The sequence below is a fragment of the Phyllobates terribilis genome, unplaced genomic scaffold (assembly GCF_046119375.1).
Source record: "Phyllobates terribilis strain yellow unplaced genomic scaffold, ASM4611937v1 Scaffold_13__5_contigs__length_258822181, whole genome shotgun sequence".
Taxonomy (NCBI): Eukaryota; Metazoa; Chordata; class Amphibia; order Anura; family Dendrobatidae; genus Phyllobates; species Phyllobates terribilis.
This window is the reverse complement of record NW_027362773.1, coordinates 88,603,056-88,616,266: the sequence shown is the minus strand read 5'-3', so window position 1 is coordinate 88,616,266 and position 13,211 is coordinate 88,603,056.

Genomic DNA, 13,211 nt, shown 5'->3' with positions numbered 1-13,211 from the left:
GCCTCCTCAATCCCCTAATCCCTGGTATGTGTGGCCTCCGCAATCCCCCATCCCTGGTGTGTGTGGCTTCCTCATCCCCCATTCCTGGTATGTGTGGCCTCTTCAATCCTCCATTCCTGGTATGTGTTGCCTCCTCAATCCCCCATTCCTGGTATTTGTGGCCTCCTCAATCCCCCATTCCTGGTATGTGTGGCCTCCTCAATCCAAGTATCCTGGTATGTGTGGCCTCCTCAATCCCCTAATCCCTGGTATGTGTGGCCTCCTCAATCACTCATCCCTGTTATGTGTGGCCTCCTCAATCCCCTAATCCCTGGTATGTGTTGCCTCCTCAATCCCCCATCCCTGGTATGTGTGGCCCCCTAAATCCCCTAATCCCTGGTATGTGTGGCTTCCTCATCCCCCATCCCTGGTATGTGTGGCCTCCTCAATCCCCCATCCCTGGTATGTGTGGCCTCCTCAATCCCCCATTCCTGGTATGTGTGGCCTCCTCAATCCCCCATTCCTGGTATGTGTGGCCGCCTCAATCCCCCATCCCTGGTATGTGTGGCCTCCTCAATCCCCCATTCCTAGTATGTGTGGCCTCCTCAATCCCCTAATCCCTGGTATGTGTTGCCTCCTCAATCCCCCATCCCTGGTATGTGTGGCCCCCTAAATCCCCTAATCCCTGGTATGTGTGGCTTCCTCATCCCCCATCCCTGGTATGTGTGGCCGCCTCAATCCCCCATCCCTGGTATGTGTGGCCTCCTCAATCCCCCATTCCTGGTATGTGTGGCCTCCTCAATCCCCCATTCGTGGTATGTGTGGCCGCCTCAATCCCCCATCCCTGGTATGTGTGGCCTCCTCAATCCCCCATTCCTGGTATGTGTGGCCTCCTCAATCCCCTAATCCCTGGTATGTGTTGCCTCCTCAATCCCCCATCCCTGGTATGTGTGGCCCCCTAAATCCCCTAATCCCTGGTATGTGTGGCTTCCTCATCCCCCATTCCTGGTATGTGTGGCTTCCTCATCCCCCAATCCTGGTATGTGTGGCCTCCTCAATCCCCCATCCCTGGTATGTGTGGCCTCCTCAATCCCCCATCCCTGGTATGTGTGGCCTCCTCAATCCCCCATCCCTGGTATGTGTGGCCTCCTCAATCCCCTAATCCCTGGTATGTGTGGCCTCCTCAATCCCCCATCCCTGGTATGTGTGGCCCCCTAAATCCCCTAATCCCTGGTATGTGTGGCTTCCTCATCCCCCATTCCTGGTATGTGTGGCTTCCTCATCCCCCATTCCTGGTATGTGTGGCCTCCTCAATCCCCCATCCCTGGTTTGTATGGCCTCCTCAATCCCCCATTCCTGGTATGTGTGGCCTCCTCAATCCCCCATCCCTGGTATGTGTGGCCTCCTCAATCCCCCATCCCTGGTATGTGTGGCCTCCTCAATCCCCCATCCCTGGTATGTGTGGCCTCCTCAATCCCCCATTCCTGGTATGTGTGGCCTCCTCAATCCCCCATCCCTGGTATGTGTGGCCTCCTCAATCCCCCATTCCTGGTATGTGTGGCCTCCTCAATCCCCCATCCCTGGTATGTGTGGCCTCCTCAATCCCCCATTCCTGGTATGTGTGGCCTCCTCAATCCCCCATCCCTGGTATGTGTGGCCTCCTCAATCCCCCATTCCTGGTATGTGTGGCCTCCTCAATCCCCCATTCCTGGTATGTGTGGCTTCCTCATCCCCCCAATCACTGCACACATAAAACAATAAACACTTATACTCACCTTCCTTCCTCACCTCTGCTCCAGCGCTGTGTCCTGTCTGCTGCAGCTGCTGCTGGCACATTCACGTTTCTCCATGCGGGGACTATGGGCGTGGAGAAGCGTGAATATGCTTTCTCTTTAGCGGTGGCCACTGACAGCAGGAGCCGGGGCTCAGCGCTCCTCCGTGGCCGCTACTAAAGAGAATGAATATTCCGTCTTCTCCACGCCCATGGGAGTGGCCTCAGAGGGAATATTCATGTCCCTTTAGCAGCGGGCACACGTTGTAGTGTGCTCTGCTCCTCCACTGCCGCAACCCGCTCCTCTGCCGCCACAACCTCCTACTCACCTATCCTCCTCGTTCCCATACTGCTTGGGGCCCTCACGGGCCCCCTCCGGCCACGGGCCCGGGCCCCATAGCAGTGGCTGTCTTACCTGTAACGGCTGGATGCGGGTCTTCTGTCTGGAGCCCGACTGCGCGTCACGCATGCGCAGTCTATCGAGGCTTCGGACAGAGACACGTGACGCGCCCCTGGGCCTGAGTCGCGCAGCGTTGCGCACGCGGGAGCCTACCCGGAGCCGGATCTGATAGGGGTAGTAGTCTCGTGGCGGTGACCCGGTCCGTGCCCAGGGAGTCAAGCTGAGTGGCAGAGTTTAGCAGAAGATGGTACAGTGTTCGACTACGCCACCCGTTGAATGCGGCTATGAGGCCGCCGCTGCAGGGCAGACCGCTGAGGCCGGTGGTACGATTGTGCAGCGTAGATGGTATAACCCCCAACGGGAGGGGTATGGCCTCAGGGCAGCCGACGTGTTTGAAGAGGGTAGCAGAATAGCATGCAGGTAGCAGGAACCACTCAGAGACGGTGCGGTGTAGTTCAGGGTCTTTACTGATGACAAAGGTAGACCCTCCCGGAGTACTGGCTAGCGATCGGGGCCTGGTCAGTCCGTGAGCAGATGGGATCTCCCCTGGCCAGGTGGAGTTGTAGGCCTCCCCAACTAATTGTACTCTTCTGGCTACCTTGCTAGAGGCGGGTAAAAGTAGCCCACGTCCCTGAGTGTACCGTGTGGTGCTCACCCGTATGGCCGGTGACTCGGGGCCTTCTGGTAGCTTCCGCTCCATGACGGCGGTGCTGGTCCCTTGCGTGTGACCGTGCCTTCGGGTTTCTTGGCCAGAGGACCTGAAATCCCCTGCCGGTCGGTTTCTGCTGCTGGGTAAGGATTAGTCCCCACAGCCTCGGACTCCGGGTCCGGTGAGAACTCTTCAATCAGGGCGAGCTCTACAGCTTCCAGCCCCTGACTCCTTTTAGCACTGCTCCCACTGAGCTCCTGATCTTTCTTTCCTATAGCTGCTCCTCTCCAGACCAGACTATGTCTCTGTCTGGGACTCTTCCTCTTCTCTTTCTCTCCTCTAACCCTGCCTCAGCCCCAGTTTATATAGGGGAAGTTCTTCCCCTCCCAGGACTGGGCAGGAGGTGTGGCATGCATAGGATTCCTGACCAGGAGACCTCCCACCTGCTCTCAGACGTAATATTGCTATCACTGTGGAAACCAGACCCCTGGGGTGCCACATTCCCCCCTAGTGAAATTTAGTACTCCGGGACTAAACATATTTTTCCCCTCCCCCATGACAGCACACCTTGAGAGAGGATCCGCCCCACCAAGGACAGGAAACCGTCTGAAATAAAAGGGCGGTACCTCTCCCTCGCTTCAGTTGGTTTCCTGTCCTTGATGGGGAACCTGTCTGGAAGAAAGAAGACTTACCTGGGGCTGTCCCGGTGTGGAAGAGCGGGCACTGGCCTGTGCACCGGGTTCAGTATCCCAGAAGCGCCGTCCGCAGCTTCCCCCGGGGGTCTCTGCGCCGAGCGGGGCGCACGCGGTGAGGCAGGCTCTGTCCTCCCGGAGACCGCGGCGCCGTCCTCCCCCTGCAGTGTGGAACGCTTCCGGGTGTGACGCGCCTGACGTCACGGCGCAGGGCACGCTGGGAGCGGCGCGCTGGGTGACGTCAGGAGGCGGCGCCGATCCAAGATGGCGGCGCCCATCGGAGCGTCCCAGGCCGGTTTTTTTCAACGGAGCTCCGGCCTGGCGAAGGGGGAGGACCCGCAGACCGGAGGAGGCTGGATGGCCCTATATTTAAGGGGGGGGAGCTTTCCTGGAAGCGTGGTGCGCTTCTGAGACATGGCTGATCCAGATAGCCAGGAACAGCAGCTTACCCCCCCCACCTCAGCAACAGAAGCAGAGGGATGCATCGTATACAGGCAGCCGCTCGAGTAATCGTAGTGGCAGCCGCAGGAGTAAGGCTTCGAGCGCCTCGGGACCATCCAGAATGGAATCATCAGTTCCGCGACAGCCTCCGAATCCGGTACCCGTTTGTGACCTCCGAGGGTGAGTGAGCTTCGTGAATGTCACTGATTAGTAACGGGAAGTCTCTTATGTGCTTCCTTTTTTTAGGAGCCTAAGAAGAGTAGTGCCAAGCAAAAGCATAGGATGTGTGCCCTTTGCCAAGCTTCTCTCTCAGTAGAGTGGCAGAAACCACTTTGCCAGGGCTGTGTGACCAAAACCATAGCTGAGAATTCCCAGGATTTTGCTGTTAAAGTCCATAGTACATGCAGAAGTTCAGGGGTCCCTGAAGGGGTTCCTTAGAGGGAAGAAAAGGCCCCGTAGAGAGGTTTCCTCCGTCTCTGATTCCTCCCAGTCCGAGGAGCAGTGGGATTCATCGTCCTCTTCCTCATCGGGGGGCGGTAGACCCTGCTTCCCCATTGAGAATACAGACAGACTGGTTAGGGCAGTAAGATCAACCATGGGTCTGGAGGAAGAGAGAGCATCTAAATCCCGGGAGGACATCATGTTTGCGGGCTTGGGAGAGCGGAAGAGACGCTCATTTCCGGTGAACAGTAAGATTCAGGGCCTCATTGACCGGGAGTGGAGGAGACCTGAGAGATCAGGGGCTTTACCCTCCTTCTCCAAAAGAAGGTACCCCTTCGAAGAGAAGGATGCGGAACCTTGGGATAAGATCCCCAAGGTGGACGGGACTGTGGCAAGGTCATCAAAGAGATCTTCCCTGCCCTTGGAGGACAAGGTCACGCCCTCTGATGGTGGTGGCAGACAGGATCCTTGGTCTAGCAGAGCGAAACCTCCTATCCCTCAGTGCCCTTCACATAAAGGGGATAGAAAACGTGAAGGCAGATTTTCTAAGCCGCCATACCCTAAGACAGGGGGAGTGGGGGTTGAACCCGGAGGTCTTCCATCAGATTGTCCAGTTATGGGGGCAGCCAGACATAGGCCTGTTCGCCACAAGGGCAAACAGAAAGGTGCAGAGATTTTGCTCCCTAAATCCGGCAGAAAATCCCCATGCCATAGATGCCCTCCAGATTCCTTGGGGGTTCAGGAAGGCCTATGCCTTTCCGCCATTAGTGATGATTCCAGTAGTGGTGAGGAAGATCCGGGAGGAAGGCGCCAGGGTGATTTTGATAGCCCCTTTTTGGCCCAAGAGGCCTTGGTTCTCTCTGCTTCGGCTAATGTCGGTGTCAGATCCCTGGATTCTACCAGAGAGGCCGGACCTTCTCATGCAGGGACCAGTATTCCATGCCCAGGCCAGGGGATTCCATCTTTCGGCATGGAATTTGAGAGGTCGCTATTGAGTAGCAAGGGGTTTTCACCAGGCTTAGTTTCTACTTTATTGGGGAGCAGAAAACCGATTACAACTAAGATTTATAGCAGGGTTTGGGGTAAATTCCTAGAGGTTATAGATATTCCGCTATCGAGCAAACCTCCGATCAGAGGGATCCTGGAATTTCTGCAAAAGGGGCGGGACCTGGGTCTAGCTACAGGGACCCTTAAGGTTCAAGTTTCAGCTTTGGGAGCACTCTACAATTGTAATCTGGCTGGGAATAGGTGGATCTCGAGGTTTATCAAGTCCTGTGCCAGAGCTGGACCGGTTAGGTCCATGGGTGTTCCTCCTTGGGACCTGAATTTAGTCTTGAACGCTCTTACTAGTGAACCATTCGAACCCCTACACAAGGTTTCTCCAAAAATTCTCACCCTTAAGACCATCCTTCTAGTGGCCTTAACATCAGCCCGTAGGGTGGGGGATCTGCAGGCCCTCTCGGTTAATCCTCCTTACACACAAATCTTTGAGGATAGGGTCACCTTGCGGCCAGATCCAGCATACCTTCCCAAGGTGGTATCTAGATTTCACCGTAGTCAGGAGATTGTGCTACCCTCGTTCTGCAGCAATCCCAAGAACCCAGGGGAAGTCAGGTTCCATAGCCTAGATGTTAGGAGGTCCCTGCTACAGTACATTCACATGACTAGTCTGTGGAGGAAAGACTGTTCTCTGTTCCTGGCCTTTCAAGGGTGTAGGAAAGGTCATGGGGTGTCCAAGAGTACCATCTCTAGGTGGCTCAGGGAGGCCATTTGCTTAGCCTATACGTCCACAGGGGTTCCAGCCCCGGACAATGTGAGGGCTCATTCCACCAGAGCCGTTGCAACCTCCTGGGCAGAGAGAGCAGACGTCTCGATCGAGCAGATATGTAGGGCTGCTACTTGGTCTACACCATCCACCTTCTTTAAGCACTATCGGTTGGATCTATCCTCTTCTGATCTCACCTTTGGGAGAAGGGTACTTCAGGCGGTGGTCCCTCCCTAGGGTGCTCATAAATTCTCCAAAATTCTCTCAAGGTGTGCTGTCATGGGGGAGGGGAAAACACCAAGGTTACTTACCGGTAGCCGGTTTTTCCTGAGCCCATGACAGCACCCGTAGTTTCCCCCCCTTATTTTTTCTATGTTTCTCACACCCTGGTGTGCACTGTGTGGGGTGGTGTGTATTTGTATATTGTGGTGTTGGTTATGTGCCTAACCTGTTTAGGGAGGTCCTCTCAATGCTCTGTAAACAACTGAAGCGAGGGAGAGGTACCGCCCTTTTATTTCAGACGGTTTCCTGTCCTTGGTGGGGCGGATCCTCTCTCAAGGTGTGCTGTCATGGGCTCAGGAAAAACCGGCTACCGGTAAGTAACCTTGGTGTTTTGTAAACATAACAAGTTATAAACAGAAACAGTACAATAAAGAAAAACACATTAGGATGGTCACGGCGTGTCCGCAACCGGGTGCAGTTTTTGAAGAAAACAAGGGTGTCCATTCCACCAAAGAACAGGGAGCCGTAACCAGGTAGGGGTCTGTCCTACCCCGAGTCTTTAACAGTCTTTAGTCCGTTCCTGGGTTACGCTCCAAACATATGTACAAAGGATTCCGGATAATCCATAAACGACACCTATAAAATAACTAGAAATACACAATTATTCACAAGCAACAATAAACAAGTAAATACAAATAAAACAGTTTGAGCACTTTAAATCCTCCAACGTACGGGCAACTGGCCTCTAGTGACCCTAGTAGACCTACGGAGCTGACTGACTGGTCCTGAGTTACAGGGTGTAGGGGCTGTCAAAGGTAAACTGGGCAGCTGTCTACGAGCTCTTTGGCTCACTAGGGGCACGGCAGGCTCACTATAAGCAGAGGGTTGATCCTCCTGGTCTGCTTGTGTGGGGTCTTCTGCCTCCTAGACCGGCTGCTCTTCCAGCTCTACCTGTTTCTCCATAGGTACTTGAGATGCTGGTTGGAGGAAGGTGAGGACGGGTACCACAACAGCGCCATTGACTTGAGTCCAAGACCGAGGGAAGTCTCCGAGCACAGTACTGACCATATCTTCCCTTTCCTCTGCGGGTCGAGGGTCTTCCTGTTCTTCTTCAGGGTTCCGTAGCTGTTCGGGACACTTCTTCAGGTGATCTCGGGATACAATGGCTGTGGTTTCTCCTCCATCCTTACTGATTGTGCAGACTTTCGGGTTCTCATGGCTTGAGGGCAGTACGGTGTACGGGTCCTTCTCCCACTGGTCGTCCAACTTGTGGAGCCGTCTCTTCCTCTTCAAGACCTGCTCTCCAGGTACCAGGGGAACAGCGGGAGCATACTGGTTGTAAGTCTTCTCCTGTCTTTCTCTAGCTTGACAGAGACTTCGCTCCACGCTCTCCTGTACTTTCCGGTACTGCTGCTGCCTCTCTGTGTCCCAGTCTGCTTCTGGTGAAGTGTCCTCGGGTGTCAGGACTCCCATATCCAGGTCAACAGGCAGCTTACCAGGTCTTGCTCTCATTAGGTAAGCCGGGGTACAGTTGGTAGAACCTACAGGGATGTGGTTGTATAGGTCCACCAGATCAGGCAGTTTCTCAGGCCACAGACTGCGTTCTTCCAGGGGCAATGTTTTCAAAAGGTCTATCACCACCTGGTTCATTTTCTCACAGAGTCCATTGGTTTGTGGATGATAGGGTGTTGTTCTTATCTTCCGGCAGCCATACAGAGTGCAGAACTCCTGGAAGACCTCCGCTTCAAAGGCAGGTCCCTGGTCCGTCAGCACCTGCTCTGGGTATCCGTGTGGACGGCAGAAGTGCTGCTGGAAGGCTCTAGCTGCTGTTTGAGCCGTTAAGTCCTTGACGGGGACGACAACCAAGAACCGGGAGTAGTGATCCACGATGGTTAACGCATAGACGTAGCCACTTCTGCTGGGGGTCAGTTTTACATGATCCAAGGCTACCAGTTCCAACGGCTGCTTGGTGACGATGGACTGCAGGGGAGTCTTCTGGCTAGCACGGTCCTTCCTTCTTAGGTTGCATGGGCCGCAGTCTCTGCACCACCTCTCGATGGTTCCTCTCATGCCTACCCAATGGAACCGCCCGCGCAGCAGGAACTCCAGCTTCTTCCATCCGAAGTGCCCAGCTCCGTTGTGTTATGCCTCCAGTACCATAGCCGCGTCTCTTCTTGGCACCACTACTTGCCAGATCAGTTCATGCGTCTGGGAGTTAACCATTCTGCGGCACAACTTCCCCTTGTAAAGGAACAGTCGACTCTTCTCAACCCACAGTTGCTTGGCCTCCTCCGGAACGTCTGGGTCAAGGCGGGCATCTGGCTGAATCAGCATCTCCTTCACCAGTCGGATGGCGGGGTCACTGTCTTGCGTTTCCGCCCAGTTGTAATGAGGTAAGGGGTTGAACGTAGCAGATTGCTTACCCCTTACACGGTGGGAATACTGGATAGTCCCATGACGGTGGAACGCAGGGAGTTCAACTTCTTCCAGTTCCTCTGGATCTTCCCCTACGTCCGGTAGGTTTGGCATTCTGGACAAGGCATCCGCGTTGGTATTGGAGCGTCCTGCCCGGTATTTGATCGTGAACTCATAGTTGGACAGGCGGGCCATCCATCTCTGCTCCAGGGCACCGAGTCTTGCAGTGTCCAGATGTGTCAACGGGTTGTTATCTGTGTACACAGTGAACCGGGAAGAGGCGAGGTAGTGCCTAAAGCGTTCGGTGACTGCCCACACCACTGCCAGGAACTCTAGCTTGAATGAGCTGTAATTCTCAGGGTTTCTTTCGGTGGGTCGTAGTTTTCGGCTGGCGTAAGCAATTACCCGTTCTTTCCCCTGCTGGATCTGGGACAGTACGGCTCCTAGTCCGATGTTACTTGCGTCGGTGTAGAGGATAAAGGGCTGGCTGTAATCAGGGTACGCCAGGATTTCATCCCCCGTGAGGGCCATCTTCAGCTGGCGGAAGGACTCTTCTTCCGGCTTCTCCCATCTGAAGGGCGGCTTCTGGTTCTTGGCCTTCCTGGACTGGCCTATCAGGAGGTCCTGCATAGGAGCTGCCTTTTTGGTGAAACCGGGGATGAATCTTCGGTAGTAGCCTACCAACCGGAGGAACTGCCGCACTTCCTTTACGCTGGAGGGTCTTGGCCATTCCTTAATCGCGGTGATCTTATCAGGGTCGGGAGCCACTCCGTCAGCACTCACCACGTGTCCCAGGTACTGCACCTTTGGTTTCAGGAGGTGACACTTGGAGGGTTTCACCTTTAGGCCGTAGTCTGCCAGGGCTTCGAACACTTCTGCCAGGTGTTTCAGGTGGTCCTCGTAGGTCTTGGAGTAAACTATAACATCATCCAGGTACAGCAGGACCGTCTCAAAGTTCCGGTGTCCCAGACAGCATTCCATCAATCGTTGGAAGGTTCCTGGTGCGTTGCAGAGTCCGAACGGCATGCAGGTAAACTCGCTAAGTCCCATCGGGGTGGTGAATGCGGTCTTCTCCCGGTCCGCCTCTGCTACAGGAACCTGCCAGTACCCGCTAGTGAGATCCAAAGTGGAGAAGAAGTTAGCAGATTTTAAAGCAGCCAAAGACTCCTCTATCCTTGGTAAGGGGTACGCATCTTTGTGTGTGATATGGTTGATTTTCCGGTAATCTACACACATTCTCATGGTGTTGTCCTTCTTTTTAACCAAGACTAGTGGAGCTGCCCAGGGGCTACAGCTATCCCTGATTACTCCAGCCTCCTTCATGTCTCTAAGCATCCCCTTGGCGTGTTGGTAGTGTGCAGGGGGTACGGGTCGGTATCTTTCCTTTATGGGAGGATGGTCTCCCGTGGGGATGTGGTGTTCTACCCCCTTTACTCGCCCGAAGTCTAACGGGTGTTTACTAAACACTCTCTCGTACTCTTGAACCACCCGATAGACTCCCTGTTTCTGGTGTGAGGGAGTGGAGTCAGTTCCCAAATGTAGTTGCTGACACAGGTCCTCCATTGGTTTCTTAGAGCCGTTACCTTCCTCTAGGTGAGATGGAGGCAAGGGTTCCACTGACTGTACAGAATTTTGGTCGATGGTATACAATTTGGCTAGCGTGGCATACCGGGGCAGGTATACTTCCCTCTTCCCGATATTTATTATGCGAACGGGCACCCTCCCATGGCGTACATCAACCACCCCCTGTGCTGTCAAAATGGTGGGCCTACTGTCTGAGTAGACTGGTTCTACCATTGCCTGGTAATCTCTACCTCTCAGACCAATAGCTGCCCGGCACCAAATCATCATTTCACTTTTCGGGGGCATGGCAATAGGGAAAGGGTCACACATTCTCACGCTTCCTATCTCACCACCGGAGAGTTCCACCTGTTGCCGTCGCATCAGTGCCCGGATCTCTTTTTGGAGCACTCGCTGCTGGCCGGAGCTGGCGTTCTTGGCAACCTGCTGTAAAATGAGAATCACCTCTGCAAGACAATTTTCAATCACATTAGTTCCTAGAGTTATCTTTGGATGACTTTCGCGCTTGTCAATGTCCACAATGATCAGTCCCTGTGCTGCCAGTTCGACTTTACCGATTTTAATGGTCATCTCTTTAAATCCGATCTGTGGCACGGGCTGACCATTGCTGGCGATGATACTCAAGTCGTCGTCAGGGTAGCGGGTTATATCCGAGTCATTCCAGTACTGCTTGAAGAGCACATACGGGATGGTGGTGACCTGTGACCCGGTGTCCAGTAGGGCACTCATAGGAATGCCATCCAGTACCACAGGCAAGACTGGACGTCCTCCCACGTATTTGTCACGCCAGTTCGATGGGCCTGGTGATCTTATTCCTGGGGGTTGGCCCTCTACCCCAGGTTGTGCCAGTTTAAAGGACAGTACCTTGCCATATGTCCGGGTTTATTGCAGCGGCGGCAGATGGGTTGTCCGTCCTCGTTGTATCGGTCGCTGGGTCTTCCTCTGGCCGGTGGGGTCCTCCTTGGTCGACGCCACGGGATGTCCTCCGGTCCGGATGCCAGCTGGATCTTCCCTGGAGCAGAAACCTGTAAAGACTGCACAGTTCGGGTTAGCGCAGCAACTCTTTTAGCTAGCTCTTGGACCTGATGGTGCAGGTCTGGAGCCGGGCCATTGTTCAAAGCCTGCGCGTCAGCTCCCACAGGCCCTGCCGACAAGGGCGCCGCCTCCTGGTGGTAAGCGGTAGTAGGGCGCCTGTGGGTCACCACGCCACCCGGTGCCGGTTCTCGGAGCACCCGGATGGCTCTGTCCTTGAACTGTGCAAAGTCCAGATGAGGATCCTGTAAGGCCATTGCCCGCAACTGGGTTCGGTGGGCATTGCAATATAGTCCCTCTATAAATTGTTCGGTCAACAGCCTGTCCTCGTTTCCCACGCCGTCAGGGTCGGTCTGCTTAATGGCTCTCAGGGCCTCTTGTAGGTTTAGTGCATAGTCCCTTATATTCTCATGTGCTCGCTGTTTGCACCCGTAGAATCTAAGCTTAATCTCGGCTGAGGTGCGGGTATCAAAGGTGTCCTTCAGCCGGGTTAATATCCCTGCGACAGTCCTCCTCCCAGGTGGCCAGGACTTTACCTCCCTTTGGGCTGCCCCGGTTAGTTGGGCCACCAGGATGCTCACTTTTTGCTCTTCTGTGAGGGGGTACACCTGGAAGAGGCTATCCAGCTTTTCTCTAAAGTCATTCAGGGTATGTGACTCCCCTGAGTACTGGGGTAGCCAAGCTGCCCCCGGGATATAGGGCATGGTGAAAGGCATGACCGCAGCAGCGGCGGCGCTGGCGGTGGCTGTGGCAGTGAAGCTCTCCTCCGTATCCGACATCCTCCTCCCCCCTAGTGGACCGTGGCCTACCTTGCGATGATCCTCTTCCGTAGGCCGCGGTTCCGCAGTGGATCGTCAGGGTTGAGGACCTTCCGTCGCGCTCCTGTGACGTCGGCGTCTGCTGGGCTCCTTCCAGGACCTTACGCAACGTCCTGACGTGAGGCGGGGCTTCAGTTCTCGCGCGCTTTCAGAGTCCACGCCCCTCTTCTTCCCGCGCGGCGTCTTCAAGATGGCGTCCAACGGCGGGAAAACTCCACGGATGGCGGGAAGAAGGCAGAGGATGGCGCCGGATGGCGGGAAAACTTCACGGATGGCGGGAAGAAGGCAGAAGATGGCGCCGGATGGCGGGAATCTTCACCACAGGTAAGTTTAACAGTCTTCTTTCAGGCACGCAGTACCCAGTGGTTGCGGGCACGGAATCCTGCCGACTACGCCAAAGTTGACGCGCCCCTGGGCCTGAGTCGCGCAGCGTTGCGCACGCGGGAGCCTACCCGGAGCCGGATCTGATAGGGGTAGTAGTCTCGTGGCGGTGACCCGGTCCGTGCCCAGGGAGTCAAGCTGAGTGGCAGAGTTTAGCAGAAGATGGTACAGTGTTCGACTACGCCACCCGTTGAATGCGGCTATGAGGCCGCCGCTGCAGGGCAGACCGCTGAGGCCGGTGGTACGATTGTGCAGCGTAGATGGTATAACCCCCAACGGGAGGGGTATGGCCTCAGGGCAGCCGACGTGTTTGAAGGGGGTAGCAGAATAGCATGCAGGTAGCAGGAACCACTCAGAGACGGTGCGGTGTAGTTCAGGGTCTTTACTGATGACAAAGGTAGACCCTCCCGGAGTACTGGCTAGCGATCGGGGCCTGGTCAGTCCGTGAGCAGATGGGATCTCCCCTGGCCAGGCGGAGTTGTAGGCCTCCCCAACTAATTGTACTCTTCTGGCTACATTGCTAGTGGTACGATTGTGCAGCGTAGATGGTATAACCCCCAACGGGAGGGGTATGGCCTCAGGGCAGCCGACGTGTTTGAAGGGGGTAGCAGAATAGCATGCAGG